Raw genomic sequence first — 24,865 nt, forward strand, 5'->3', positions numbered from 1 at the left:
ATGACTTTCCAATAAATTCTAAGATTTGGTTAATGATATTGTACAAATGTTAATTTCCTGTTCCTGATCACTGTATTATGGTTATATAAGATGCTCACATTGGGGAAGCGGAGTGGGGGGATATAAGAGAACTCTTTGTACGTTTTTGTAACTTTTAAGTATAAAATTAATTCAAAATTTAAAATATTTTAGAAAGAAAATATATGATTTCTCAGAGTCAAAAGATGAGATAGGTAGGGAAAAATTGGGAAGAAATTAACATCTGTTGAGTATCTACTATTCATTTATCTATTGATTAATTCAACAAAATATTTATTGAGCACCTGCTATACCAGGTACCATGTTAGGTGATTTACTGAAGCCAACTCCTTGAAGGTAGGGTCCATGTCTTAATAATTTATGCATCCCATGCACCTTGTACAGTGTCTGGCACAGAGAAGGCACTTATGTTCTTAATTCTGACAATAACCCCAAAGTGGGAATTTTCGCCCATTTTACAGATGGAGAAATTGAGATTCACAGAAATGACTTGTCCATACCACTGGCTCTAGGATGCCGGTGCTGTGTGATTCCCAAGCCTATGCTCTCTCCACCATTTCAGGCTCCCCTTCCATTTTGGTTAGGTGTCATTAGGTTCAAAGTTCATTTTGCAGTATAAATTAAGGTATAAAATTTGCATTTTAAAAAAAGTAAAATACATGAGTTCTCAAAGAAATTTCATGCTTGCATGGTTGGTACAAGCCCCAGACCCTCTCAAGCTGTTTCACTGAAAACCCTTGAGAACAATTCTTTTTCTTTATTCATTTTTGAGACAGTCTTTACTCTGTCACCCAGGCTGGAGTGCAGTGGTCTGATCTTGGCTCACTGCAACCGCCACCTCCCGTGTTTAAGCAATTCTCATACCTCAGCCTCCCAAGAAGTTGGGATTACAGGCATGCACCACCACGCCCAACTAATTTTTCAAATTTTAGTAGAGACAGGGTTTCGCCATGTTGGCCAGGCTGGTCTCTTAACTCCTGGCCTCAAGTGAATCACCTGCCTCAGCCTCCCAAAGTGTTAGGATTACAGATGTAAGCCACCATACTCAGCCAACAACAGAAAATTATTGTCAGTTATCAGCAAAAGACACAAATATATAGCATTCCATCAAATATCAAGAGTGACTGATGAACCTTTGTGAGTCAAGGATCTTTTTAAAAACTAGCACTGTGGGCCGCGCACAGTGGCTCACGCCTGGAGTTGTAGACCAGACTGGTCAACATGGTGAAACCACATCTCTACTAAAAATACAAAAATTAGCTGGTCATGGTGGTGGGTGCCTGTAATCCCAGCTTCTTGGGAGGCTGAGGCAGGAGAATTGCTTGAACCTGGAAGGTGGAGATTGCAGTGAGCCATCGCACCACTGCACTCCAGCCTGGGTGACAGAGCAAGACTCAGGCTCAAAAAAAAAAAAAAAAAAAAAAAAGTTAGCACTAGAATTCACTTCCTGGTCAGGTAAGGCGGCTCACACCTGTAATCCTAGCACTTTGGGAGGCTAAGGAGGCTGGATCACATGAGGTCAGGGCTTCGAGACCAGCCTTGCCAACATGGTGAAATCCCATCTCTACTAAAAATACAAAAATTAGCCAGGCATGGTGACACATGCCTGTAATCCCAGCTACTCGGGACGCTGAAGCATAATTGCTTAAACCCAGGAGGTGAAGCATAATTACTTAAACCCAGGAGGTGAGCCAAGATGGCGCCAGTGCACTCCAGCCTGGGTGACAGAGCAAGACTCTGTCTCAAAAAAAAGAAAAAGAAAAAAGGGCTGGGTGTGGTGGCTCACACCTGTAATCCCAGCACTTTCAGAGGCCGAGGTCAGGAGATTGAGACCATCCTGGCTAACATGATGAAACCCCATCTCTACTAAAAACACAAAGAATGAGCTGGACGTGATGTCATGCCCCTGTAATCCTAGATACTCAGGAGACTGAGGCAGGAGAATTGCTTGAACCCAGGAGGCAGAGGTTGCAGTGAGCTGAGATCGTGCCACTACACTCCAGCCTTGGCGACAGAGCAAGACTCCATCTCAAAAAACAAATACAAAAACAAAAAAACCTCACTTTCTGCTGATCCTACTTCATATTGCCATACTGTGTCCAGAATTGGTGGGTTAATTGGTCTCACTGACTTTAAGAATGAAGCCACGGGCCCTCGCGGTGAGTGTTACAACGTTCTTAAAAGATAGTAGTCCGGAGTTTGTTCCTTCAGATGTTCAGATGTATCCACAGTTTCTTCCTTCTGGTGGGTTCGTGGTGAAGGAGTGAAGCTACAGCATTTGTTCCTTCAGATGTTCAGATGTATCCACAGTTTCTTCCTTCTGATGGGTTCGTGGTGAAAGAGTGAAGCTACAGATCTTTGTGGTGAGCATTACAGCTCTTAAATACCAGGTGGACCCACAGAGTGAGCAGCACCAAGACTTACTGCAAAGACCGAAAGACCACCATCGCCACAGGCCGGAATGGGACCCAAGCGGATTGGGCTGGTTGGCTAGGCCAGCCTGCTTTTATTGCCTTATCTGGCCCCACCCACATCCTGCTGATTGGTCTGTTTTACAGAGAGCTGATTGGTCCATTTTACAGAGAGCTGATTAGTCCATTTTGACAGAGCACTAGACAGAAAAGTTCTCCAAATCCCCACTAGGTTAGCTAGGTATGGAGTACTCATTGGTGTATGTACAAACCCTGAGCTATACGTAAGAGTGCTGATTGGTGCGTTTACAATTCCTTAGCTAGACATAAAGGTTCTCACTACACTCAGGAGCCCAAATAGCTTCACCCAGTGGATCCCACACGGGGGCTGCAGGTGGAGCTGCCCTGCCAGTCCCCAGCCACGCCTGCACTCCTCAGCCCTTGGGCGGTTGATGGGACCAGGAACGGAGCGGGGGCGGCGCCCCTCAGAGAGTCTCGGGCCTCGCGGGAGACCATTGTGGAGGGGGTGGCTTGGGCATGGCGGGCTGCAGGTCTCGATCACTGCCCGGCGGGAAGGCGCCCAAGCAAGAATTGCAGCGCAGTGCATGCGAGCCAGGCAGTGCTAGGGGACCCAGTGCAACTTCCGCAGCTGGTGGCCCGGGTGCTAAGCCCCTCACTGCCCTAGGCCGGCGGCCCCAACCAGCCCCTCCGAGTGCGGCGCCCGCTGAGCCCGCGCCCGCCGGAGCCCATGCTGTCCTGTGAGCACAGGGCGCAGACCCGGTTCCCAGCCGCGCCTCTCCCTCCACAGCTCCCCGCAAGCAGAGGGAGCCAGCTCTGGCCTCGGCCAGCCCAGAGAGGAGCTCCCACAGTGCAGTGACAGGCTGCAGGGCTCCTCAAGTGCCGCCAGAGTGGATGCAGAGGCGCGGCGGCACGGAGAGGGAGGACTGCTAGCACATTGTCACCTCTCAATACCACTGTCTTCAGGTCCACTGTTCTACAATTCTTCTTTGGAATAACTAAGACAAAATAATTATTGATAACAGGAAATTTTATTAAGTATTTTCTATGTTCCAGCCACTGTGCTGAGTAAATGAACCATGTCAATTATCTATATAAATGATCAGATAAGTTGCTCCCAGGTTGAGTGGGCATGTATTTCCACGTGATCTCTCCGGTCAATGAAGGCACAATCTCTCAGTGACAGCAGGTAAACCACATCAGAGAAATCTTGGAGAAACTAATCTAAGCATTTTTCAAAAATGGAAGTTAATAGCTACTGAATACTGAGCATATATTCTGAGTCTGGCATTGTGCTAACAAGCACTTTACATGAATAAACTCACAATCCCTACATTAACCCAAGATAGATACTGGTAGCATCACACGCTTATGAGAGTCAGAGGCCAAAGTCTTAGCCATTATGTGTGCGGAATTGGTGGGTTCTTGGTCTCACTGACTTCAACAATGAAGCTGCGGACCCTCGCAGTGACTGTTACCGTTCTTAAAGATGGTGTGTCCGGGGTTTGTTCCTTCAGATATTCAGATGGGTCTGGAGCTTCTTCCTTCTGGTGGGTTCATGGTCTCACTGTCAGCAGTGAAGCTGCAAACCTTCATGATGAGTGTTACAGCTCTTAAAGGCAGCGCGTCTGGAGTTGTTTGTTTTTCCCAGTGGGTTTGTGGTCTCGCTGGCTTCAAGAGTGAACCTGCAGATCGTCGTAGCGAGTGTTACAGCTCATAAAAACAGCGTGGACCCAAAGAGTGAACAACAGCAAGACTTACTGCAAACAGTAAAAGAACAAAGCTTCCACAGGGTGAAAGAGGATCAGAGCCGGTTGCCACTGCTGGCTTGGGCAGCCTGCTTTTATTCCCTTATCTGGCCCCACCCACATCCTGCTGATTGGTCCATTTTACAGAGAGATTGGTCTATTTTACAGAGAGCTGATTGGTCCGTTTTGACCGAGTGCTGATTGGTGCGTTTACAATCCTTGAACTAGACAGAGTCACAGAGTGTTAGCTAGATACAGAGTACCAATTGGTATATTTACAAACCTTGAGCTAGACACAGAGTGCTGACTGGGGCATTTGCAATCCTTGAGCTAGACACAGAGTCACAGAGTGCTAGTCCTCCAAGTCTCTACTAGGTTAGCTAGATACAGAGTACCAAATGGTGTATTCACAAACCCTGAGCTAGACACAGAGTGCTGATTGGTGTATTTACAAACCCTGAGCTAGACACAGAGTGCTGATTGGTGCACATACAATCCTCTGGCTAGATATAAAAGTTCTCCAAGTCCCCATCCGGTTCAGGAACCCAGCTGGCTTCACCCAGTGGATTCTGCACCCAGGCTGCAGGGGGAGCTGCACGCCTCAGTCCTTGGGCTGTTGATGGGACCGGGCTCCACAGAGCAGCGCCCGTCGGAGAGGCTCAGGCCCACCGCAGGGGGAGGAGCTCAGACATGGTGCACTGTAGGTCCCGAGTCCTGCCCCTCCGGGAGGCAGCTAAGGCCCAGCCAGAATTTGAGTGCAGCGCCAGCGGGCAGGCACTGCTGGGGGACCTGATGCAACCTCCACAGCTGCTGGCCCGGGTGCTAAGCCTCTCACTGCCCTGGGCCGGTGGTGCCAGCTGGCCGCTCCATGTGCGGGGCCTGCGGAGCCCGCTCCTGCACTGGCCCCTGCCTCCGCAGAACTCGAACTGGCCAGCGAGTGCCGTGTGCAGCCCTGGTTCCCACCCGCGCTTCTCCCTCCACACCTCCCCACAAGCAGAGGGAGGCAGCTTTGGCCTCAGCCAGCCCAGAGAGGGGCTCCCACGCGTGGCAGGCTGAAGGGCTCCTCAAGCACCGCCAGAGTGGACGACAAGGCCGAGGAGGCACTGAGAGTGGGGGCTGCTAGCACATTGTCACCTCTCAATTACACAACGTTTCCTAATGAAGGAGTGTGTGTGTGTGTGTGTGTGTGTGTGTGTGTGTGTGTGTGTGTGTAAAGTCTTCTGCATTACTTTTTCTCAAAAATATTGAACACTTTCCTTATTCACAAATAGAAGATAGTAAATACAATCTTTTACTGATGATCTAAGATTATTGCTATCCTAATTGATTTTTATGTGATAGATGTAGAACTCTTAAACACGAACTCAAATCATGCTCTGAAAATAAGCAAATCTCTTAATAGCCTCGTTTTCTTGTCATCTGTTTCTTTCCCATAGAATTGAAGTGTAGCATGTGGCCTCTGGACGGGGTAATATGGCTTCTTATTACATTAAAGATAAGGATTTAGTTTGTGATAAATCTGGCACTTTATGTAAGTGGGGAAAATATGAATTATTTAATAAACAGTGTTGGGATAACTGGGTGATCAACTGGGGAAAAAATAAATTAGATTTCTATCTTACCCCTTCACCGAAATAAATGCCATCTGAATCAAAAGACTTAAAAGTGAAAAAGAAACAACATGCCAGAAGAAGACATGAAGTGATTTTTCAAAATAGCTTTGGAGTAGGGAAGCTTTCTAAGCACGACACAAAACTCAGACCCGCAATAGAAAAGACTGATGTATTTGACTCTTCAAGTAATTATTCTGATTGAAAAATACCATGAACAATAAAAAATGTAAATGATAATCTGGGAAGAATATATTCACACCACAAATTGGAGGGCTAAGTAACACAGAGAACTCATAAAATATCAAAAAGACCTACAATGGAATAAGCAAGGCAATGCCTCTGCTAGCTTATGCAGTGCCACTGGGAAAAGTAAAGAAAACAGACACCTCAGAATGAATTAGAAAAAGGGGCTCCTAGGCCTCCTAGGCAGTGTACATGTCCCAGGGAGCAGTGTGCTGCCACACTGCAGCCTCCACTTCTATTGGTTTAGGCTTGTGAGCGGCACACCAACTGCATATCCAAATGTAGCTGCTTGGGCAAAGGACTTGACCCAAGACCTCATGAGAAATGAAATATAAATCATATTTAAATATATGAAAATATGTTCAATACACCCATGAGAAGAAACATACAAATTAAAACTATAGTGATCCATATCTTACAGTATATACAAAAATGAACTCAAAACAAATTGTCCTAAATGTAAAACCTAAGACTCCAAAATTTCTTAAAGAAAACATAGGAGGAAATCTTTCTGACTTTGGATAAAGCAGATTTCTAAAATACAACATGAAAAACACAATGCATAAAAGAAAAAAAAGATCAATTTGACTTCATCAAAATTAGGAACTTTTGCTCCTCAAAAGCCACTTTTAAGAGAATGGATAAGCTGTAGAGTGGAGGAAATATTTGCAATTTGCAATTATATATCCAGTGAGGGACTTACACCCAGAATATGAAAATAATTCTCAAAACTCAATAAGAAAACTACCCAATTTTTATATTGGAAAAAAGATTTGAAGAGATAACTTCTCACTGTCAAATAAGAACACTAAAAAAAAAAAAACCCTCAATATCATTGCTCTTTAGATAGATAAAAATTGAAACCATGAATTATATATCTATTAAAATGTCTGACTGGCCATACCACATGAGGATGTGGAGCAACTGGAACTCTCATATACTGCTGAAGGGGAATGTGAAATGGTACAATCCCTTTTGAAAACAATTTGGCAGTTTGTTTAGAGGTTAAACAAGCACATACCATATGATCCAGCCATTCCAACTTCTAGGTTTATTAGCCAAGAAGAACAAAAACATATGTTCACACAAAGACTTGTACATGAATGTTCATAGCAACTTTGTAAAAGCTGCAAACTAAAAATATTACCAAAACACCAGGGCTTTGGTCTAGGTCCAGGGAGGGTCCTGCTCCTCCCCATATACCAGAGGTTTGGTCTAGGTCAAGGGTTTGGTCTAGGTCAGGGGTTTGGCTTTCATCAGGGGTTTGGTCTAGGTTTGGGGTGGGGCCTACTGCTCCCCTTTCTCGGTGCTACAGCCTAGGAGATGGGAGCTCAGTCTCAAATTCATCTCCCTGACTGACTAAAACTAGAGGTTTATACATCAGGGAAGAAATGTAACCATGTGTAAGAAAACAGGAACTAGGGAGGGGCAAAGAAAGCAATCATAATGAATGAGGGGTTGTCATCCGGTGCTGTGATCCGGTGAGTTTCAGTTCTTTGATACTTTTTCGAGAGGCCTGAAGGTTGTTTGCTGAGGAAGGAACTCAGATAAAACAAATACAAATTTCAAGCTTTAAGATCAGGAGGGTCAATTTCTATGTTTATCAAAAAGAATCATCTTTGGGACTATTGGATTGGTTTCAAAAACAACCTAAATGTCTATCAATACATGAAAGGATAAACAAATTGTGAGATATCCATAGGATGGAATGTGACTCAGCAATAAAAAGGAACTATTGATATGTGCAATGACATAGATGAACCTCAAGATATTAATGCTGAATGAAGCAAGTCAGTTCTACAAATAAATAAGCAAGCAAGCAAACACAGACTAAACATTGTATTATCCAATTTTATAAGATTCTAGAAAATAAAAGCAAATACAGTATATAGTAACATAAAGCAGAACAGTGATTGTATGGGGATGATAGGATTACAAGGGTAGTGGGAGGAAGGGTTTAAAAAGGGGCACAAGAAACTTTTGCGGGTGATGGATATAGTCATTATCTTGATTGTGGTGATGGTTTCACAGGGTACATATGTCAAAATTCATTAAATTTACACTTTAAACATGAAATTTATTGTATGTCAGTTATACTTCAATAAAGCTGTTTCAAAAAGCTACAATGAGATATAGTTCATCTCAGATTGGCATATATATTACATGTATTATTATGTAATATATATATAAAAAACTGTGTGGCAAGTTTGTGAAGAAAAAGACTCATATTTTTGGTGGAAATGTAAATAGGTACAACTTCAATGGAGGGCTACTTGACAATATGAAAATATTGGAATTTAAATCTAGATATACTTGCAGGTGTATAAAATGAGAAATGTTTTGGGATATTTGTAAGAGAAAGAGATGAGAATCAATCAATGTCCATCACTAGGACATTCGTCAAATACATTAAAGCTAAACAATGGAATATTTGTTTAAACAGGGTAACACTGTTTTAATATGGAATGCACTGAGATATTTTAGGTACAAAAAAAATTCAAGGCACAGAACAACTGTATACAACCACTGGTGTTATTTGAAACATATATCTACCTATAAGGTTCTATACCTGGGATATCTCTGGAAGGATATCCATCCTATGTGTATAATAAAAATTGTTGCCCAATGGTTGGGCAAAGTGGGGCTGGAGGATAAGGGACAGAAGTAGGGAGGAAAGAAGAGTTTACTTTTCATTGTATACTTGAATTGTGTTCTATATGTACGTATTACATATTCAATCCAATCAACCAATCCCTATTATTTCTATATCAATATTAACTTTACTTCTGGCATCAGGAAGAGGGAGTGCTTCTAATTTCCTCCAGACTGACACATTTTTTCTCAAGTAGAGACACTGACATCTTGTGGGCTTTTGGGATAATGCAGTGAAATAGCATTAAAAATCAGCATATTCACCATTCCATTCCATTCCACTCCACTCCACTCCACTCCACTCCTCTCAACAAATTATTTGGCATTCAATACCTACGCTGGGCTTTTGTCCAACTCTCCAAAGCTTACAAAGTTTCAGTAATATTCAGCCTCATTTATTGAGCACCTGTAAGGCACTGGATACTGAAACTGCAGTCATGAAGAAGTCATGGAACTCTGGAGGGGCATGCAGACAATAGGCCATGTCAGCAGAGAGTGGTGAGTACTACGGTTGAGATAATTCAGGTTTCTCTGGGAGCACATAGTAGGCTGAGTGGTCAGAGAAGGCTTCCTGAAGGAAATGACATCTGAGCTGAGCTCTGCAGGAGGAGCCAGAATTGACCAGATGAAAGGGATTAGAGTAGCTGATGTAGGGCGGGGCACTTGGAGAATGGGGTCACTGTAGGTAAAGGGAACCCTACGGGCAAATTAGCAGAGGCAAGAGTGTAATTCTTTTCTTTTTTTTTTTTGGCAATGCATGTTTGAGGAACTGAGTGTTCAGTGTGGATTAAGTGCAGAGTGGGCGGGACTAAGAGGAGAAAATGAGGCTGAACCAGACGGGTTAAGTAACTTACTAGGTTCTCCCAGCAAGTACTTAGTGCACCAAGAATTTGAACCCAGGGCTAAATGACTTAACCACTTTCTCTTATACTCACCATGAAGACTTTGCCCCATGAGCCTTTCCTAGACCCCATGCCTACTGCTGCTCTGCTTCTTCCAACTGGGCACAAAGCTGAGCCATCTGCTTTCCCTCTCTTCCTTCTTCTTTCCCCCTCCCCTCCCCTCCCCTCCCTTCCCCTCCCCTCCCCTCCCTTCCCCTCCCCTCCCCTCACCCTCCCCCTCCCTCCCTCCCCCCTCCTCCCTCCCTCCCTCCCTCCCTCCCTCCTTCCTTCCTTCCTTCCTTCCTTCCTTCCTTCCTTCCTTCCTTCCTTCCTTCCTTCCTTCCTTCCACGTTGCTTGTTTTCTGTAGCCTTGGTTCTAGGGAGAAGACAGAGAAGGCACTTTGGGTCAGGAGGTGATAATTCAGATCTCAGAGGAACTGTCCACTCTGCTCATGTTGATAGATAAAGCCGATAGATGAAAATGATTCCTGAGTCAGAGCCTCTCTCCATCTCCCCAGCTTAGCAGAGCAGGGTGGAGCCTGGGGCAGGGGTGGTGGATGAGCCCTGGCATTGAAAGCTACGTCTCTCAGTAGTAGCCCTTTGTCTATTCATGGGCAAATGAATGTGTGTATGTGTTTACTGAGTGCTTACTATGAGCAAGACTCTGATTTTGCTGCTTATGCTACATTAATTCCAACAACAGTCCTATGAGGAAGATATTCTCTCCACTTTACAGATTCAAAAAACCCAAAATGGAGCAGCCTTGTTAGTGAAGTATGCAGCATGTCAGTCTCAAAAAAAAAAAAATGTGGAAAGGTTAAGTAATTTGGCCAGGGTCACCTAGCTTGTAAATGGCAAAAATGGGGCTCAAATGGTCTGAATCCAAAGTCCAGACTGTTAACCACTACAAAATCTCAGCTCCCAGGAAAAAACAAAGATCCACATGTGATAGACATCTGTGAAGTTTGCCTAAGGTATGAAGAGAAGAATTGAAAGTATAGTCAACACAGTGCTGAGCCAATATGATACATTCTGAGCTGGGATGTGTGCGAGGGTGCACGCTCACATAACTGAACCAAAGGCACAAACAAATGAAAGGGAGGAAGGAAAACTCCAGGCAGGAAGGAATTCCCAGATGCTCGGCTGCACAGATAGCTCTTCCTTGAGAGCTAATGGGATGACCACCATCACTCCTTTTCCAAGCTTGAAGGGGCTCCCAATGTTTCTAACTGGACAGTCATAAGACAAACTCCTTTTTCTTCTTTGTTCATCTGAGATATTCGGCAGCCTTCAAATATAACCTTACTAGAATGTTGACAAAAGAACAAAATCTTAAAAAACAAAGGGACAAGTGTAATTCTAGAGCACATATTTCTGATAGAACGGCGAGTGAATTCTGGCCATAGATGTGCTGACTGGGCCCTCTGGTGGGCAATGAAACTTCTACTCCTTCCCTTCCCTCCACCCCATATCTGTTTTGCTTGGATGATGGAGCAAGCTACTTTGTCTCCTGTCACAGGATGGGTTCTCCGGAAGCAGAAGCTGAGATGGAGTTGTGGGTGCAAGATGGTTACTAGGGATCAATATCTGTGAGGAGAAGCGGGGGGGAGCAGGATTGGGCAGAGGAAGAAACTGAACTGTGACGCAGACCTGGCCAAGGCTTGGCCAATTGTATTTGTCTAGTCAAGGCTTGGCCAACTATATTAGTCCATTTTCACGCTGCTATGAAGAAATACCCAAGACTGGGTAATTTATAAAGGAAAGAGGTTTTAATTGACTCACAGTTGCGCATTGCTGAGGAGCCCTCAGGAAACTTATAATCATGGCAGGAGGGGAAGCAATCACGTCCTTCTTCATGTGATGGCAAGAGAGAGGAATGAGAACCAAGCAAAGGGGGAGCCCCTTATAAAACCATCAGATCTCATGAGAACTTACTATCACGAGAATAGCATGGGGGAAACTGCCCCCGTGATTCAATTACTTCCCATTGGGTCCCTCCCATGACACCTGGGGATTATGGGAACTACAATTCACGATGAGATTTGAGTGGTGACACAGCCAAACCATATCACCAACCCAGGAGTTACTCCAGAGTATTGGCTGTCAGAGCAGTTCTGCGTCAGACTAAGTGGCTGAGCCTCTATACCCCTTTTCTGTTTCCTTGACCTCCAACCTAGCTCAGTCATCAGCAAGGGCTGCTTGGGCAGACCCTGAAAGAGCTCATGGCAACAGTCTGTCTGCTGACTACATTCTCTAAATCTGGGCAGCAAGTCTTTCCTTGAAGAGGGATGTGAGCAGTACATGTCTATGACTACCAGCATTTTTAACATTGTTCTTTCACTGATTGATTATTCAGTGTGTTGGGTGCTAGCTACCATGTTGGGTGCTAGGAGACAGAAGAGGATACAGGGATGAAGCAGAAGTGGATCCCACCCTCAGGTTTGGCCTAGTAGGGGACTTGGATCACTATGGATTAGGGCAGTGAATTCAGAAGGCAGGAGAATACCAAGACAAGGTCATCGCTCCTAATTAGGCAACCTCTGCTTGGGGTCCCTCTCGGTAGAACTTTTCCCAAAAAAAGTAGTTCACATTCTATTCTATGTCCCTGTAAAACAATGTTCATGTTCTCACCAGTCTATGTCCTTCTCTTCTGTTCTACTGCTCTTTGTGAGAATACCTTCCCATCAATCTCTTCCCCAGTGATAGTGATAGTCTGTGCGTGGTCTTGGTAGTATCTGAATGCTGTGGTTATTGTGCTAGATTCTGTTATTTATTTCCTTGAATGGAAAGGCACAGAGGAATGGAGGGAGGGGGTGAATTCTCTCTCTTGAACCCTCTTGAACTCTCTTGAATTCTCCTCTCTTAAGGAACCCAGAAGTCTAAGAGGGCAGATCTGGAGGGATTTTGGAGCAGGGATAGGAGGAAGCCAGGTAAGAGGGGTCTTCAAGCCCAGGAGAACAGGTAGCATTTTGGGAATGAGATTTTGAAATACTACTGCTCTGTGTTGATGACCTTTTGGTTATCTTCTGGCCTCCAGTAGGATTGTATTTAACATTCCAGCTCATTCAGATGAGCAAACAGTTCTTGCCCTCCAGAGGCTCTAAGTTTAATGGGGAAGACACAAGTAAAAAGACAAATTTGAGGCCAGATGCGGTGGTTCATGCCTGTAATCTCAGCACTTTGGGAGGCCAAGCTGGGAGGATTGCTTGAGGCTGGGAGTTTGAGACCAGACTGAGTAACATGGCAAAACCCCATCTCTACAAAAAACTCACACAAAATTAGCTGGGCATGGTGGTATGCACCTGTAGTGCTAGCTACTTGGGAGGCTGACACCAGGAGGTAGAGGTTGCAGTGAGCCATTATCACACCACTGAACTTCAGCCGGGGTGACAGAAAGAGAACCTGTCCCCCCTGCAAAAAAAAAAAGTTTATAATTCTTTGTGATAAATGTTTGAATGAAACTAAGCCTAGGATGCTGCAGGATTCCAGAGGGAAAAGCAACTGCCTGGTAGACTAGGCAGACTAGCATTCCTAGAGGAATGCTTGGAGGGGAGGAAACTTTTAGGGAGGCTTTGGAGAATGAATAGAAATTGTGAAGTCAATGGTTTTCAAAGTGTGGTCTGTGGAACGCTGAGGGTCCCCAAACCTTTGGAGAGAATTTGTAAGGTCAAAACTATTTTTGGAATAACACTGGTATTATTTGCTGTTTCGCTGTATTGACATTTTCCTGATGGTGCAAAAGCGAAGGTGAAAAAAACTGCTAGTGCCTCAGTAGGAATCAGAGCAGCAGACCCCACTGTACCAGAAGTCGTCGAATTCTTCATTGCCGCACCCCTATAGTAAGAATTTTCAACTACTACTTCCACTTAAGAATATCCTTGATGAAGTTGTAAAAATTATTAATTTCATTAAATATCAAATCTTTTTAGAGTGTGAATGGGTCCTGAAAGCAACATATTTGAGAACTACTGTGTTTGGTAAAGAGAGACTGGCATTTCCAATAGAGGTAAGAAGATATAAGAGCACCAAGTTATGGCTGGGCGCAGTGGCTCACGCCTGTAATCCCAGAACTTTGGGAGGCCGAGGTGCGTGGATGACCTGAAGTCAGGAGTTCGAGACCAGCCTGACCAACAGGGTGAAACCCCGTCTCTACTAAAAATACAAAAAATTAGCCAGGCCTGGTGGCGGGTGCCTGTAACCCCAGCTACTTGGGAGGCTGAGGCAGGAGAATCACTTGAACCTGGGAGCAGAGGTTGCAGTGAGCTGAGATTGTGCCACTACGCTCCAGTCTGGGCAACAGAGTAAGACTCTGTTTCAAAAAAAAAAAACAAAAAACACCAAGTTATGACATTATTTATTATTATTAATACTTTTTTTTTGGCAGATTCCAAAATCTTGGTGTTTCCTGAATTTGCAGCCCTTTTCTGTACAGGCCCATGACTGCAAAAGCAAGGCACTCCTTGCCGGGTGCACTGGTTCATGCCTGTAATCCCAGCACTTTGGGAGGCCAATTACTTTTCTTCTATAGAAAGTCTACTCGTCTGTGCCATCACAAACTCAGGATGCACGGGACGGAAGGGATCGAGTGATGGGGTATGGGGCTGAAAGGTAGGCTGGTGTTAGCTTGTGAGAAGCCTTATGAGCAATGCTAAGGAATTTAGAATTGATTTACTGAGGTCATAACACTTCAGATGACTAGTTATTGTGATGGGGGTGTAGTGGATAGCAAGAAGGTATCAGATCAGAAAAACAAGCCAGATTTTGGGGATGTGAAAAGGTTCTTAATAGGTAGCAAGGATAGATAGCAAGGACAAGACATAAGAATTTCCATGGAGTTTGGATGCAAGAATAAGAGCACCATTAATTAGTACGAGTCCCTTTCTTTCTTTCCTTCCTTCCTTCCTTTCTCCCTTCCCCTTCCCCTTCCCCTTCCCATTCCCCCTCCCCTTCCCCCTCCCCCTTCCCCTTCCCTTCCCTTGAGACAGAGTCTCACTCTGTCACCCAGGCTGGAGTGCAGTGGGGTGATCTCGGCTCACTGCAACCTCTGCCTCCTGGGTTCAAGCGATTCTCCCGCCTCAGCCTCCTGAGTAGCTGGGACTAGAGACGCGCACTACCGTGCCCGGCTAATTTTTTGTATTTTTAGTAGAGACAGGATTTCACCGCGTTAGCCAGAATGGTGTCGATCTCCTGACCTCGTGATCTGCCCGCCTCGGCCTCCCAAAGTGCTGGGATTATAGGTGTGAGGCAGTGCACCCAGCCAGGAGTGCTTTTCTTTTGCAATCATGGGCCCGTACAGAAAAGGGCTGCAAATTCAGAAAACACCAAGATTTTGGCGTCTGCCAATTCTTTAACATACCTTCTATCAGGATGTGGGGTCTTTGTCCCTTCCCTTGAATCTGGGAAGGTGCTGTGATTGCTTAAATAGAATAATGCAGAAGTGATGCCATGCCATTGTCCAGGCTCAGGTCTTAAGACACTAGTAACTTTCACTTCCTGTCTCTTGAGATGCATGCTCCTGGAAGGAAGTTGGAGTTGACCCATGGTTAAGCCTATGTGGAGAGCAACTGAGCACCTTGGCCTACGGCCTTAGCTGACCTCTTAGGTGATAGCCAGCCCCAGCTTGCTAGCCATCTTGGAAGGGGATTCTCCAGCCCCAGTCAAACCACTCCAGCTAATGCTGTGTGGTACAGAGATGAATCAGCCCCATCAAACATTGCTCAGATTGCAGATTCATGAGCAAAATAAGTGATTATTGTTGTTATAAGTCATTAAGCTTTGGGTAAGAGTTTGTTACTATCTATTGTTTGTTACACAGCAATAGATAACCATGACAGCTGCTCTTGCAGTTTGCCAGGAGGTGAGGAGAAGGGGGAAGATATTTGCAATAAATATAACTGACAAAAGGCTCACATCTATGATTTAGTCTGCTCAGGCTGCCATAATAAATACCATAGACTGCGTGGCTTAAACAATGCATATTTATTTTCTAGCCTTTAGTTCTAAAGGCTAGAAGTCCATGATTAAGCTACTAGCAAATTCAGCTCCTAATGAGGGTTCTATTCCTGGCTTGTAGATGACTGCCTTCTTGCCGTATCCTCACATGGCCTTTCCAGAGAGACAGCTCTGGTGTCTTTTCTTCTTTTTATAAGAACGCCAGCCTTACCAGATTAAGGCTAGTCCCTTATGACCTCACTTAACCTTTATTTCCTCCTTAGAGCCCCTATTTCTAAATACAGCCACATTGGGGGTTAGTGTGTCAACACAGAATTTTAGGGTGGGTACAGTTCAGTCTATCACTTCTTAGAATATAAAAAAGGATTTCTACAGATAAATGTTTTAAATAGACAAAATACTTGAACAAGCACAAGAAATCCAGATGGCCAATAAGCATATGAAAAGTGATTGATTTTATGAGTCATTAGGGAAATACAAAATGAAAACATGTTACAACTCCCTACCCACCAAAATGGACAAACGTTTGAAAATCTGACAACATCAAATAATGGCCCCAACTAAAGCTGCTGTCCCATATTGTATCTTTGTTGAAATGGATCAATTCAGTCTATGGCATTTGGCATGTGGCTACTGATCTGTCAAATGTGTTATTTTCTGTCACTGTCACTAAAAGCAGTTTACCTCTATAGAAGAAGGTCATCAGTACATGTTCACTGTCTTGTCCCATAACTATATTATTTCTCCTGCTCTCTGTCAAGACGTAGTCCACAGGGGCCTTGATCTTTATATTTCACATATTGATCCACTATATTGATGGCATCAGCTGATTAGGCCTGGGCAATAGAAAGTGTCAAATATTCTGAATGCCCTAGTAAGACAAATGCATGCCAGAAGGTGGGGGAATAAACACTGTAAGAAATCAAGGGTCTACCACATTGGTGAAATTTTTAGGAGTTCAATGATCTAAGGAATTCTAAGACATTCTTTTTTTTTTTTTTTTTTTTGAGATGGAGTCTCGCTCTGTCGCCCAGGCTGGAGCCCAGTGGCACGATCTCAGCTCACTGCAAATTCTACCTCCTGGGTTCAAGCAGTTCTCTGCCTCAATCTCCTGAGTAGCTGGGATTACAGGTGCCCGCCACCATGCCCGGCTAATTTTTGTATTTTTAGTAGAGACGGGGTTTCACCATCTTGGCGAGGCTGGTCTTGAACTCATGACCTCGTGATCCGCCCGCCTTGGCCTCCCAAAGTGCTGGGATTACAGGCGTGAGCCACCACGCCCGGCCTCTGGGATATTCTTCTAAAACAAATGGCAAGTTATTGCATCCTGTAAACCCATATCACTAGAGAAGAGGTGGTGTTTTGTGGGGAGGGGGGCCTCCTTTGATTTGGGGAGCAATATACATTACACTTAAGAACACTGTTCTAACCTATTTATCAAGTGACTAGGAAGGATGCTAGTTTCAAGTGGAGCTCAGAGAAATATAGGGCCTTACAGCAAATCTGGGCTACAGTGGAAGCTGCCTTGCCACTTAGTGGGTAAATGGTATATTTGGGATCAATCCAGAGCAGATTCTAAGTTACAAGTAAGTTACATGAAGGAGTGGCCCAGTCTACATCACCCACCTTTGTTGCATTCACACCTCTTCCTTAATTCACACATGCAACCTCATGGAGGTTTTCCTTACAACCAGTTGACAAAGGAGAAAAAAAAATTGGGATGGTTATGGATGGGGGGCACTCAATATGCTTTTGTAACCAAAGCTGGACAGCTGCCACACTAATGCTTCACTAAGTGGGACCCTAAAAGCAAGTGTAGTGAATAGCACACTTGGTTGTTACTTTGAATGAAGGGAAAGTAGTTTGAGATAAGAATATACATAAACTCCTGGGGAGTGGAAAATGATTTAGCTGGTTGCTCAGGATTCTGGAAAGGTCAAGATTGGAGAATTAGAGACAAACTGATGTAGGGGAAGAATCATGTGGCTGGATATTTGGAAGCAGATACAAAGTGAAGTGAAAGGACCACTTCTAATGGAGGGGGATGTGATTCTCTCTTACTGAAACTGACACCTGCTTTTGAAATGTTTGCCTTTCCTGCCTTCAGTGCCTTTCCCAGCACCACTATCCCAAAGGCTTGGAATTGGAGAATGCCTGATCAACCCACATGGGATCCCAGAAGATGCTGCCTCAGACCGAAGGATCCATTTTACAGCCAAGGAGGTGCATAAGAATAATCTCAATAGCCCCTGGTTCTACCATATATTGTATACTTGAAAGCAGCTGGCAGACAGAATGGTGAGATGGCCTATTTAAGGCTCATCTAAAGTGCCAACTTGAGGACAGTATTTTGGGGGTGGAGTCTGTCCTCCAGCATGAAGTGTACTTACTAAACCAACAGCCAACATATAAAGATGAAAGACTGGCCCCTCTCACCATCAATCCTAGTAACCAACCCCCAAATATTTGCTCATCCCCTCAACCTTGGGCTGCTGGATTTAAGGTTCTGGTTCCCTGGGAGGAGGACTTTTCCACTAGGGGGCACAATAAAACTTCCACTCAATCTGAATCTAACTGTGATCCACTCACTTTGAGCTTCTTCTGCCTGTGGACCAGCAGGCACTAAAAGTTACACTGACAGCAGTGGTTGACCCTAATTATCATAATGACCTAGAGTAGCTGCCAATAATGAGGACAGTGAAAAAAATGCTGGAATTCTATTGTGTCTCTCAGTAATTCCAAGCCTAGTAATAACTGTGAGTAAGCAATTGCAGCAACCACCTCCTGACAAAGGCAAGACAACCAAGTGTTTAGACTCCTGAGAGATGAAAATCTAAGTCCTCCTGCCAGGCAGGCAAACTAGACAAGATGGAATGCTAGAGTTGGGGTGGAGGGGAGGGCATGGTAGAGAAGAAAGATAATGTCTGTTACCATTTTGGGTAACCAGTGGGATTGTAGCTTGTCTCAGTAATCTCTATACATTAAATCTTTTTCTTTTTCACTTACTCCAACTTGAAGCTCAATACTGAATCTTTTCTAAAGGCTGCAGCTGACTAACATCTTTAACAGGGTGGATTTAACAGAATGAGTATGGGATACAAAGGAATCTCAGTGGCACAAGAAATGACCAGAGTCTGTGGTGCCCTGTGTCACATCTCCTTAGCTTCCCTCTGACTTTGGCTATTACTGTGATTGACAGTTCTTTGTGACTGCAAACTCATCTTGTGCTGACTATTCCCACCTCAGGCAGGAATCTGTTTGCATCCTCATTTAATGTTTCTTTCTTTTTTTTTTTTTTTGATATTTAAACTACCAGAACCCAGTGGTAATTAAGGTTTGCTTTTCAAATGGAGAATAGCTGGCAGAAAAGGGCATGCTTTTACTCCAAACCTCAAAGAATCTGTGCTGTGATTCTCCTTTTGGGGCTTGGCAAATACAATTGCCCATACAATTTCTCTTTCTTCTACAGATACCTCCCACACTATGGGGTTTGCTGAGTCTCAAGACCCAAGTGGCAGGGGAGCTTGAATAACTTAGACCTGCTGCAGATATTTTTCTTCCTCTGGGTCCTACACAAGACTATAAATCTGGATGGACATGGTGGCTCATGCCTGTAATCCCAGCACTTTGAGAAGTCAAGGCAGGGGGATCTCTTGAGGTCAGGAGTTCGAAACCAGCCTGGCCAACATGGCAAAAACCCATCTCTACTAAAAATACAAAAATTTGCCGGGCATGGTGGCACACACCTGTAATCCCAGCTACTCAGGAGGCTGAGGCACAAGAATCGCTTCAACCTGGGAGGCAGAAGTTGCAGTGAGCTGAGATTATGCCACTGCACTGCACTCCAGCCTGGGTGATGGAGTTAGGGAGACTCTGTCTTAAAAAAAAAAAAAAAAAAAAAAAACTCTAAACCTTATAGATTTCTTGGTGAATGGATTGGAGCAACAAGTTCAAATGTAGAATATGTTGCCTCCAAAATCCAAACAGGCCTACCAAGCGTTGTGCCTCTTTATTTATAGTAAGGTGAAGCAACCTGTCTGTCATTTTAAAGCTATTGTCAACATGCCACAGGCCTTGGACCCCTAGAAACTTCCCTGTGTGTCAGGTCCCTGAATTTTCACAGGGTTTATTGGCCAGCTTCAGAAACACATGTGTTCGACTAAAGTGTGTGGGATGCTTGATACTTCTTCCTCACCAGGTCCAGTTAGCATAATGTCATCAACGTAGTGGAGCAGCATGATGTTCTGTGGGTTATCAAGGTAATCAAGGCCCTTTTTGGCTATACTATACCAAAGTAAAGAAGGCTGACATAGTCCTGAGGAAAAACAGTGAAGGGATACAGGTGTCATGCCACACAAAGGCAGTTTGCTTTTGAATGGAAAAGAAAACACTTTCCAGACGCCAGAGGCTATATTGATTTGCTCTGTTAAAGATGCCACATCCAGGTTGCCGCTCTAATTAGATTCCCTACGAGATTACATTTATAATCATCCATAGTCATGTTCCAGGATCCATCAAGATTCTGAATCTGCCAAAAGGACAAATTAAATAGGATTGTGGAAAGAGTAACTACCTTGCATCTTTCAAGCACTGGTGGTGTTATTAAGCATTGCAATTTTCTCAGGAATATATTACTCTTGTGGTGCTGGATGGGATTTTTTTTTTTTTTTTTTTTGAGACAGAGTTTCATTCTCGTTTCCCAGGCTGGAGTGCAATGGCTCACTGCAACTCTGCCTCCCAGAATTAAGTGATTCTCCTCCCTCAGCCTCCCTAGTAGCTGCGATTACAGGTGTCTGCCACCACGTCCAGCTAATTTTTGTATTTTCAGTACAGATGGGGTTTCCCAATGTTGGCCAGGTTGGTCTTGAACTCCTGACCTCAGGTGATCCACTCGCCTTGGCCTCCCAAAGTGTTGGGATTACAGATGTGAGCCACCACACCCGGCCTAGGATGGTTTTTTGTCTGCCTTAATAGCTAGAATATACAGGCCTGTGTGACTACAAGGTGACAGAAGCATTGCCCCTGACCACCATTTCTCTCAATGACCCACTGTGGAATTCATGTTTCCTGTAGCCTTAGGCCCTGAGAAGACCTATTCATGTGTGTGCTTCCACCTGGGAACTGGAAGCTGGGGTCATGTTTGGCCACTTTGGGCTCCTCATGCCAGAGGATCAGCAGACAAAGAATGGCATTTCTGTGCTGGCAGGGGTAGTTGACCCTGAGTCACATGAATAGCAAGAGTTGCCATTTCATAATGGAGAAAGAAAGACCTCCCAGCCTGGGAAACACAGTGGGACCCCGTCTCTATAAAAATTTTTAAAAAATTAGCCAGGCGTGCTAGTGCAGACCTGTAGTCCTGGCTACTCAGCAGGCTGAGGCCGGAGGATCACTTGACTCTATGAGTTTGAGGTCACAGTGAACTATGATCATATCACTGCACTCTAGCCTGGGCAACAGAGTGAGACCCCATCTAAGAAAGACATAGAGATAGAGGAAGGAGGGAGGGAGGGAAGGAAGGAAGGAAAGAAGGAAGGAAGGAAGGAAGGAAACGGAAAGAGAAAGAAAGGGGGAGAGAGAGGGGAGGAAGGAAGGAGAGGAAGGAGGGAAAGAAGGGAGGGAAGGGAGAGAGAGAGGGAAGGAAGGAAAGAAAGAACGAGTGAGAGAGGAAGGAATGAAGGAAGGAAGGAGGGACAGAAAGAAAGGAGAAAGAGAAAGAAAAAAGGAGAAAGAAAGAAGGAAAGAAAGAAATAAAGAAAGAAAGGAAAGAAAGAAAGAGAAAGAAAGAGGGAAGGAAAGAAGGGAGGGATGAGGGAGGGATGGAGGAAGAGGGAGAGAGAGAGGGAAGAAAAGAAAGAAAGACAGGAAGGAAAGAAGGAAGATGGGAAAGAAAGAGAAGAAAGGAAAGGAAAAGAAAAGAAAGAGGAAAGGAAAAGAAAAGAAGGAAGGAAAGAAGGGAGAGGGAAGGGAAGGAAGGGAGGGAGGGAAGGAGGGAAGCAAGGAAGAGAAGAAAGAAAGAGAGTGGGGAAGGAAGAGAAGGAAGGAAGGAAGCAAGGAAGCAAGCAAGCAAGCATGCAAGCATGTCTGGAACTTGGGGGATTCGGTGGGCCATTTCTTGGTGCTTCTCTGCCCAGTGAGAACTGTGAGTGGTTAATTGCAGCAACCATGGCCTTACAAAAGCAAGGCAAGAGGGCTAAAGGTTTAGGCCACTTGACCAGGCCAGTGACCCAGACCAGCCAAAGTGCTGACTGAGGGTGAGGGAAACCTGGAATGGTTGGTGGAGGTGCGAGATGAGAATATCGGTTATGGCCCTGGATGTCAATTATGACCAACTGTAGTAACGGGATTTAACTTGGTTTTCTAACTCCTTTTTTAGGAGTTTGGAACGGGCCGTCAGCTTGAAGAACAGGGTTTTAAATTCTCTTCTTGAGGAAAAGTGAGAGCATCATTTTTTTTCTCATGCAAGATTCAGAAATGAATGGATCTGAGCAGATCTATGTGGTGCAATGGATGGATGTGCAAGATCCAGTTTCTTTGCACCCCAGACGTGTTGAGACTGACTTTTCTGCTCCTCTTCCCCAGGGCCTGAGCCTCTTGCCCTATTTTCTGGCTGAACTGGCCCTGGGGATGGCTCATTTCTTTCCAGTGGTCATGGCTGTGGCTCTGGTTGCCTCAGTGGATCCTCAGGGTTGGACAAGGCTTCAGCACAGCTTCTGTCATAGCCACTGCCATAGGAGCTGTGGCAGCTCTGACACCACGTCTAACCTGACTGGGTCCATGGAGGCTTTGGCTTCCCCTGTGACTTCCCAGAGTGGTCAATATACAACCCGCAAATCATAGGGAATTAAAGCTCCATGGGGATGCTTTTGACCAAGGAGAAGAATGCCAGAAGGCCTGAGAAGGAGTTGAATGACCTCTGCGTGCCCCTGCTGGATTGTGTTTAGACGCCATGGTCCTCTGGCCTCCCTGGAGGAGCCCTGTGAGCCACGCATTTGGATATTCTTGGAAGATGTTGCCAGCTCTACAGCACACTTTGTGGTTGCTCTCCCGACTTCCCTGACTGACTGCTCCTTTCCCTCATTCTTGCTTCTGTCTCAGTAAAGCATCAGCACATTTGCTTTGCTTCAGGCTGACTCCATGTTCCAGGGACCCTGGCCTAGGAAAGAGGTGTGTTCAGAGCACGGGATATTTGAAACTGAACTTGTGATGGGATTGAGGTGATTGTTATGACAAGACCTAAAATATGACCGTGGAAGAGACTCACTTAGGATGGATGACCAGTTCATGGGAGAAGAGAGTATCACGGAACCTAGAGTCCAGGTGCCTGGAATAATTATCCATGTGGGTATGGAAATCTCTAGGAATGTTGGCGAGGATGATCCAGGAGCTAAACTCCTCAAAGCATGGGGGAAGGTGGCAGAGATGCCTGCAGGCAGAGGGATTGTGGATTGTGGATACTGAGTCTGAAAGAGAGGGTGTCTGGGATTAGCGACGGGGAACAAGGAGAACATCTAACTCCCCCCCAGGCCCAGTGGTACAAGGGCTGTGAGAGAGCAAGCAACCACCTCTGAAGAGGATTGCAAAGAAAGAAGTATCCTTAGAACACGAGGATGAAGAAAACATTTTGGAAAGAGGGTCAGGGTGCAGAATGTTCTGCTGATGAATAGCTTTGAGCTCCAGAGAGCATGGTGGAAAGGTTTCAGGCAATGAGTAGCTATGGAAGATGGGGTTGAAAGGTAGTGCACAAGCTGAATGGGGATTAGAGGTGGGGAATGAGGGATGATGCGGTGGCTACATGCACAAGGCTAAAGGGCCTAGTGAGATTCGTCCCAGGTACAGAGTGACGCAGCAACTGCAAGTGTTTAGGGAAGCAGGAATGTGAGCTCTTGTCCAGAGTGTGCCCATTCAGGGGTTCCCACTCAACCTTGCTGAGAGAGGACGGGGGTCCTGCCAGCATGGGGGATGTGTCCTGTTCTGAATGCATAAGCTCCTCCTTCCTCCCTGAAGGACGTCTCATTCAGTTAGGCTGGGCTGTCTTCTTTTTCGTTGTCTTTTGTTTGTATGTTTGGCAGGGGACCGTTATTCTTTGCTTGCACTTGGTACATGTCTACTTATTTCGAAGACACCATTACACTTAGACAAACTTTCATATTCTTCTATTTTTCTTTTCATTCCCTTACCTATTTTACATAACTCTTTGATTCTTTATCTTCTTACGAAAAAGAGACTATTTTTAATTTCTTGACATTTCTCCTATTCTCTTTTGCTGTGACACCAACTCCTTCTTTTACCTTAACTGACTTTGCACTTATTTGAGCTTGTTCAGCCTGACACTGCTAGCCCAGACGGTTTCCCACTTTTTCCAAGAGCTATGCAAACCTCCCTCCTCCTTTGAGCCCACTCTTCAGAAGGATTCGGTGACCTGTATACAACAACCTGAGTTTACTGGCTTTGTGCTTTTTATTACTATTAATTAATCTTGATACCTTCCCTTCTTCCATCACAGTAGACTTCCTCTCTGTTCAGTATTGCCTAGCTAATATTTCTCTACCTTTTACTTACATTTTCCATCTTCCATAGCACTGCCCTTATCCATAAAATTACCCTCACTTTCTACAAGTATACCCCCGCCTTCTACAAGTACACTCTTAGTTTAAAAAATATTTTTGGCCAGGCGCGTTGGCTCATGCCTGTAATCCCAGCACTTTGAGAGGCCAAGGCAGGCAGACCTCAGGGGTGAGGTCAGGAGTTCGAGACCAGCCTGGCCAACATGGTGAAGCCCCATCTCCATAAAAACACAAAAAATTAGCCGGTTGTGCTGGCGTGAGCCTGTAGTCCCAGCTACTTGGGATGCTGAGGCAAGAGAATCACTTGAACCTGGGAGGTGGAGGTGGAGCTTGCAGTGAGCCGAGATCACGCCACTGCACTCCAGCCTGGGTGACAGAGCAAGACTCTGTCTCAAACAAAATAAAATAAAATGACAGGCGTGGTGGCTCACGCCTGTAATCCCAACACTTTGGGAGGCCGAGGCGGGCAGATCACGAGGTCAAGAGATCAAGACCATCCCGGCCAACATAATGAAACCCTGTCTCTACTAAAAATACAAAAAATAGCTGGGCATGGTGGCAGGTGCCTGTAATCCCAGATACTCGGGAGGCTGAGGCAGGAGAATTGCTTGAACCAGGGAGTCAGAGGTTGCAGTGAGCTGAGATCGTGCCACTGCACTCCAGCCTGGCAACAGACGTGAGACTCCGTTTTAAAAAACAAACAAACAAACAAACAAACAAAAAACTTTCCATGTTTGATATGTG

General features: G+C 44.9%; 1 long non-coding RNA gene across 1 annotated transcript; it reads left to right on the plus strand.

Annotated features, from left to right (window-relative positions):
* Window positions 1–8,994: 8,994 nt before the first annotated feature.
* On the plus strand, window positions 8,995–24,690 carry LOC135967066 (uncharacterized). Its single transcript, XR_010580906.2, has 3 exons — window positions 8,995–9,222; window positions 17,665–17,780; window positions 21,931–24,690. It is a non-coding gene; the product is annotated as an uncharacterized lncRNA (long non-coding RNA).
* Window positions 24,691–24,865: the final 175 nt, after the last annotated feature.

The sequence above is a fragment of the Macaca fascicularis genome, chromosome 14 (assembly GCF_037993035.2).
Source record: "Macaca fascicularis isolate 582-1 chromosome 14, T2T-MFA8v1.1".
NCBI lineage: Eukaryota > Metazoa > Chordata > Mammalia > Primates > Cercopithecidae > Macaca > Macaca fascicularis.